We start from the raw sequence: 8075 nt of genomic DNA on the forward strand, positions 1-8075 counted from the left end.
AGCAGCAATAAAATGTTTTTACATCAGCATATATTTTTAATCTATGCTCCGTGGAGCATCTCAGAGTCTTCCACCTCATTGTTTTGAGGTGACTGTTTAGGTTCAACCTCATCTGCATCGTTTTCAGATTCCTCTGGAAAGAAAAAAGTTCTAAAAACCGACTCGACTCTACCAGCTCAGCACCAAACAGCAGACAGACAAAGTTGGTGACTAGCTGGTGAACGCAGGGGAACATTTGGCAGCTAAAGAGCCAGAGATTTCCATCAGACATTGGTTAAGAGCAAAACATCAGCAGATCTAAAAGAACTCAAAGTACCTTTGATACCTGCCTAAAGTATCTCACGCAGCAAAATTAAAGCAATTCAAAAAAATTCAAATGTTAAACAAATAAAACATTCAAATATTCAAAATCAAGAGATAAAAGTCAGAGAAAGCCTCCGGGATAAAAAGTAATGTAAAAAACATAATTAATGTTATAACATTACTCCAAATTAAAAACCAGATTAGACAATTGTTTTCTTGCAGGTTTGGTACATCAGCTTTATAATTTCATACTATATCAGTGTGTATCTGTTGTCACATTGGTTTATGGTTGCTGTTCAAATTTAACAGCTGAGGCTTAAAAATTAAAGCTTCAAGTTGGCAACTCAGCGCCCCCCCCCCTTTTGAGCTGTTGACAACAAAATTACAAATTGTGGAGCGTGTGTTCAAAACAGGGCTGCTAAAATTATAATTTCCCGCAGCTCAAGTGATGCCTTCAAATGTCTTTTGACTAAAACCCAAATACCATAGTTTTAATCTGCCAATTATTTTCATGATTGTTTCGTCTAAAAGATGTGAAAAAAGGCTCATCACAGTCTCCAGAGCCCAAAGTGACGTCTTCAAATTCATTTTCTTTTTGCCCAACCAACAGCCTGAAAACCAGACACTTTGCCATGATAAATGACAAGGAAAAGCACCAAATCAACATTTAAGAAGCTGAAACCAGCAAAAGTTGGACATTTTTGCTTAAAAAATGACTGAAACATAGTAATGGTGTGCTTTTTTTTTATTAAATAATCTAGAATTGTCACAACAGCAGAATTTTAAATTTCGATACAAGTCTAAAAAAAAAGTATACTTGATACCTCTTGAACCTGCACACAGTGCTGACACAGCAAAAGTCACTAAATGCAATATTTTGTGATGATGCAGGCCAAATTTCGATACTAATGATTGTTAGTATTGCATTGTTTTAAAAGATGTATTAAAAAAAGAATGGGAAGTATCGATTCATTCGACAACTTTTAGACTAAACAAATAATTGACAAATTGTTGTAGCTCTACCATCCAATTCTCACATTCGAGAGGCTGAAAACTAAAGATTTGGGTTATTTTTGCTTCAAAATAATTACATTTTAATTTTCTGTTGACTGACGGAGTTGTTGCCATTCTAGTTAAAAAAAAAACCTTCCTTTTGCTTCAAGAGGAAGACAACAAGCAAAATTCGAGTTCAATCTTAAATGGAGCATAATCTACATTAATCTGATGTCTGCAGAATCGTACCTTTTGAAGTGTTTGCAGTCTATTCAGTGTGATTCTTTGTCTTTTGCCATTTTAAACAAACTCAGGCCTAAACTTTGTGAAAGCACGAGGCCCATTGGCATTTTAAAATCTTGTCAAATCTGAATTGAGTTCTTAAAGTTGGCCACCGTTCCTGGACAGCAAAAAGGTCCTTGATTTGAACCCATTCCAGCCACCTGGGCTTCTCCTGAGCGAATTTGACATGTCTCTGTCTCCCCCTGAGGGTGCGAATGTGTTTGTCAAGCGTGTCAGCCCCCGTGACACACCGGTGACCTGACGAGGGTGAACGCCGCGTCCTGCTGCCCGCTGCATTCTGGGATAAGCAGCATCACCCTCCTTCTTAAAAAAAAAAAACCCTGAATATTACAAGCAGATAAGGAAAGAAAACAGACGGTTGTTTAAAAATATTGTTTCGCCGGAGACAAACGAGGAAGTCGACCCAGCCCCTCATTAGTTTATCCAGTCAAGCGTGTTTTGAAGAATTACAGCTCTTACGTAACAATCTGCGGCTGCTAGTGAATCATTATCTCAGCTGACATTTGTGTCGACGATGCCTCGCAAGAACTCTCCACTCAGCTGGACTGTAACTTCTGTATCCACAATCACAAACATCTGTCCATAACTGTGAAAACGTCTCAACAGATGGAGCTAGAGAGTTGTGATGCGTTGCAATTAGAACCAAGACACTGGAATGATGGGCAATGACTGATTATGTGCTTCCATGGACTGTCAAATTTCTTTGTATCTCACACTCCCAGAGGACATTTTTGCGGCTTTATGGTTTAGGAAATTTCTAGGCCACATATAAAAAAGAAACAAATTTGTTGGGGGCAATAGCCATATGCTTCACGCCGTGTTTGCCAATTTATATAGTTTCAGACTGGAGGGAGCGCGCTGCGACGACGATCCCAGCTGTAAAAGTGCTGCTGTGCTCCGCATCAGATAACTTCTGGTAGCTGTCAGTCATGCAGTGTTGTAAATCGTGATCTTCAAAGAGACTTTTGGTGGATTACATGCAATCTGATGGCCACTCTGAGGGACGGATTCCATTAAGTGTCCTATAAACATCCGCTCTCCACGTCAGCGGGACAGGAATAAAAAACCATGTTAATGCACATTTTATGCATATGTCGCGCATAGGCGGATGCCCATGTGTCAACCGAAATCAGAAGAGTCTTTATGAATATTCAATCCGGCCCGTGAAGTGGAGCGCTGCCCTGAAGGGAATGAAGTGGAGTGGGTAAAAGTGTTTATGATTAGAGCTCAGGAGTTGGAGGAAATAAGCCTCGATCATGATAAATATGTATTATAATAAATCTCATGAGCAGATACTGTGGGGCTCGTTCAGATATTTTGAATGGTGGATGAGAAAAAAAATACGTTCCGAAACAACAGTTATTCAGATTTTCGACAGTAGCAGCAGATGTGACCTTTTGGGAGGATTCCCATGTGTGCTCCACTGTAAAAACATCAACTTGTATTCTTTTGGTATAAATGAGGATCGCAAGCTGCATTTTTCGAGAAACAGCTGAGGCTGTGTTAAAAAAAAAAAAAAAAAAAAAAAACAAGCTATAAAGATACAGGACTGTGCAGGTGCATTTTAAATTGTTTAAATTTGTTATTTTTTTTATACAGAAATACTTTCCAGCACGCACAGTATTATATTAAAAATTCATTTTCTTATTTTCTTCTAATTTGGAGAAAGTGACACGACAGAGGCTTGTTATGTGTGTGTTTATATAATTGTGTCTCAGGTGAGTTTCATCGTCTTGTATCTAACTGAAATGAAAACAGTGCAAACCATGATGAAGGATAGGTCACCACTTCAAACACTCCACGGTTTTTCTGCGGAAGTCTGCAATTAGGAGCAGAAATCAGTCAGATTATTCATCATAAACAGGCAGAGAAGTCATCTTTTATATGCAGGACCATTCAACATAATGAATAAAATCCTGCCAATTTAGAACCCTGAAATTTTAAAGTGAGTAAATTACAGATTTGAATTGGTGAAATAACAGAAATATGACTATTTAAAGTTACGTCAATTCGAGGTGGAAATTCTGAATCACTTAGCTGATATGAATAATTTTGTTCAGTTCAGTTGATTTTTGTGTCACAGCATGTTTATACAGCCTGAAGTTCAGCGCTGATTCAGACTGTCTTCAGTTCAGTGTGTTGCAGGCCCGAGCTGTGATGTTCACAGTCCAAAACGATGCCTGTACAACCCCTTTTTACAGGTTTAAAGGATGCATTAACATTTTTTTTAAGTGTTTCTTAAAATAATAATCAGGTGCCCATATATACATTGAAACAGGTTTTGCTTTCTGTAATCACCAATCCACCAATAAATCCCTGTAAATCTTACACACTGGTCCTTTAAGATCTCCCTGCCTGACATATTCCCAATGTAAAATATATTTCACTATCTCTCTGCCCACTCGATGTGATTAATCGTGCCTCACGTTATCTTTAGCTAAACTTTGGAGTGTATTTTTGAACAGAACCAGAACTTTGGATTTTATTCTCTATAACACAGTTGTTTTGGAACGGCCAGTACAAACAGGAGGAGTGATTTCAACAGGAAAAGCTTCTGTCAATGTTTATACGGGCACCTGGCTCTTATTTATTGTTTATCTAAAAAAGTTTTTAACCAGGAAGTTCTTAGTCACCAGTGAAGAGCCACTGACTCAGCGACAAAGATGATTCAGAAGTCAGTTAAAGATTCTGAGTTTAAAGGTACCATGCGAAGCAATTTACTTTTATTAAAAGCACAATATGTAAATTTTGCCACTAGTGGTTTCTCTCATTCTAAGATGTAGTTTGATGACATTGTGAAGTAGCGTGGGACCATGGGAGTTGTTATCTTCATTTTTAAACAGCCACTGTGCTGATGAAAATCTATCAGACATGACTCAGGCAGGGATGAGGTAATATTAAAGTTTTAATCGCATTGCGTTTTGTCACATATGCAGAATTCACGCATTTCACTCTCTGTCGCATCCGATGTTTCCTGCGTTTTTCCTGGGAGTTACAGCAACCAGCGGCTAATAGAAAACACACTGTTACCTTTAAGAAATTATGGATTTCTCTGAGTTTGACAACTCAACAAAATATGTAACATACATCTAGCATTTTTAGACATTTTTTGTGCAGAAATATTACATATTATAGCTTTAGTTGCTTTGTATTGCCAATGTGTGAATGGATTTTAATGTAACTTAAAAACAAGCTCCTCCGTGACTTTCTTGGTTGCTTATAACAGTCTGTGGACTAATTTCTTTGTTAATGACTCAGGACATTTTTTTCTCTGGGAAAATCCAAAGGATGTAGTGTGCAGCACTAGCTAAGGTTAGCTTAGAAATGGAGTCATCAACAAATGGCCAGCGCCCATCACCTAAAGCCTAACTTCACTAACCTTATCTATCATGTCACTGTTCTGGTCAATGCCCAGTATGCTCTTAAAGGTCACCAGTGTCATTTATAACAACCATTTTCTGCAAAATTCCACATAGTACCTTTAAGATTTGTACGCCCTCTGACAGCATGTACTTGTGATTTGTCAATTTTTAACAGGACGGATGGACTCTGTTTGTTTAATTCACTCATGAGCAGTGAACTGAACTGAAGAACAAGTATTTTGGTATTTTTTATGATGATGGGTGGGGTTAAGAGAAAAAGTTGCAATTACAATTCTGCTTCAGCACCGTGAACAGCGCCATGGATTTATGAATATGCAGCACAGTTAGGCTATTGGTATTTCACAGCCATGGTTGGGGCCATAGATTCTAACTTACAGAAACCTCAGTCAGATAAAGGATCAATGATTTTAAACATATTCAACTAAACAACTCCTCCGCCCCTTCAGTTTTATTGAATTGTGTTGCCTTGGAATTGACATTTTTACAGTGCAGTTCACACTCACCTCTTTGATATTCCTGTCATACAAGTGAACGCATGAATGTCCCGAATATCAACTCTCAGGGCTCAAAGGAGAGAGCGATTCTCCGCAGCCCCCAAGACCCATCAGCAAGGCCATGAAGGAGAGGGGCTGCTGATTGATTAACTGTTTACAGGGTTGACTGTGACCGCTGCCGGTCGCCCAGATCCGCCCAGATTTACGCTCTCTGAAGCATCGTTTGGCTCCTGTATATTCATGATACGCATCTTCTTTTGCTCCCAGCATGCAGTTGGCATTCTTACCACTCAACAGCCTTGGTTGAATAGAAAGTGATAATCCCCCCGACTGCCGATTCCTCTAAAGCCAATTGGCTCATAACTGCATAAAGACCAGGATGATGCTTTGGAGTATGGTGTGATTGCACAGGGCTGCTGGGTGGGCTATTGATGAAAAGAATGAGGGAAAAAGAAAGCAGTCTGCAAGGCAAAGACTTGGGTAGATTCTTTCAATACCTCCTGTCTCTCCGTTTCCTCCTTTCTTTTGTCTCTCCCCGCATCTCCTCCTCCTCCTCCTCCCTCTCGTCTCCTTCTCTCTGCTGCCCTGCTACCAACACTACTCTGTAATTTAATCCATTTAGTCATGGCTCCAGATCAATATCCATTTTCCTTGGCCTTAGGGAGAGCCTCTTGAATGTGCTTGTTTCAAACAGTAGTTGTGTTGGCCAGCAGGGGCTCCCATGGGCCTGCGGGCTGATACAGATGTAGTACAACTCAGTATCTGAGAAAACAAAGCAAAGCTTGCATCTAATCTCTCACTAACCTGCTGCACAAAAACACAGCGGCAGATGTGGACGTTTTTATACGTATTTTTTTTTTACAAACTTTCTGTTGTACTTTGCATCACTTAAAGAGATAGTTGGGATGATCTGAAGTGGGATTGAATAAGATTCTTATCCATAGTCAATATATTACTTACAGTGCATGACGGTCATTATGCCAATTTGGAGAAGCAGCAGGAGGACCCGCTCAGGAAGCTAACCAATGTACTGCTGCAGACAGGGTCGGCAATAAAACGCATTTTAGCCACTCACTAAAAGGTCCACCCACAAACATCAATATCAGTTTACTTGTATGCTATATTTAGAATATTTTCACTGCTTAACTTTGCTGCTAGACATGCTTTTCTGATGGGAAACTGCCATTATTCAAGCCAAATATTGCTTCCTTGAAACCAACCAAACTCTGTAGGCAAAATCAGTCATTTTACTTATTCCCAGACGAGCCCCCAGTTGCTCTGAACTGGCACAAAGTGGCCACAACAAAAAGGAGACACACCATGGTAACGTTTTAACAACTGAGACTTTATTAATCCAAATTAAAAGACCAAATTAAATACTCACGTTATGGGGTTTGGAAGTCAGTATGATCAGTGGTGTGTGTGGTGTGCATGAGTGGAAGTGGTGGGTGCAGGTGGTGCAGAGTGCAGAACAAAATATAAGGATAGCTAAAACAACATGACTCAAACCAGGATGGGGGGGAGGGTGTACCTGTGGAGAAACAGAGTGAGATGTTAGACTCCAGCCGAGACTTAAATAGCCCAGGAACACCAGGCGCAGCGGGCGTTCCCGATCACCCAATCACCTCACCAAATAACAGAGGTCATCACATCTCACAGAACACGGGAGTTGCTGGTCTACCGCTGCCTCGATCTGTTAGTTTGTGTTATTGTGCGACTTCGGTGAAGCCAAATTGTCCTTTTAGAACACCAAAGTCAAAAAAAAAACACAGACAAACTGAATGATTGAGCCAGCGGTTGCCTGGCAACTCCTGTGGTAAATGATTGATTTTGCCTATGGAGTTTGGTTAGTTTGGAGAGAGCAATATTTGGCTTACATAACAGCAGTTTCCCATCAGAAAATACTGTAAGATACCAAAGTGAAGTGATGAAAATGTTCTAAATATAGCGTACACTTAAATGCATATCAGTTTTTTAGGGTGGACCTTTTCCAAATCAACCATATTCCATAGACAAAATCAGTCATTTAATCTTGCAGAACACAGCAGCTGCTTGTTTACCACTGCCTCAATCTGTTATTCTGATTGTCTTACTATGTGATTTCAGTGAAGCCAAACTGTCCTTTTCAAACACCAAAGCCACAAAATACCACAAACAAACTAAATAAACTAAACAGCAGCGATAGATCACAACTCCTGTGTTTAATTAGCGATGTTTGGCTTAAATTTCGGCAGTTTCCTGTCAGAAAAGCCTGATGACATCAAAGCGTAGTGGTAAAAATATTCTAAATATATTCTACTCTTAATCTGATAATGATTTTTTTAGATGGACCTTTTTTAAGTGGCTAAAATAGCTTTTGCTGCATAGCAGTTCATTGCTTTGCTTCTGTGGTGCCCCGCTCCGCTTTTTCAAAGTACGCCATACAACCCCACTTCAAATAATACAAACTATCCCTTTAAAATCAAAGGCTCTGCTCTTGATCACAGATGAATTATTCCCATCCACCGAGATGTTGAAATGCAACGCCTGGCTGGTTAGCAAATGAATGACATCAAATTAGATTCAATTAAGGCTAATTTGATTAGTGGGCCTTGTAAGT

This window comes from Lutjanus erythropterus, chromosome 2 (assembly GCF_056507025.1).
Source record: "Lutjanus erythropterus isolate fLutEry1 chromosome 2, fLutEry1.hap2, whole genome shotgun sequence".
NCBI lineage: Eukaryota > Metazoa > Chordata > Actinopteri > Lutjaniformes > Lutjanidae > Lutjanus > Lutjanus erythropterus.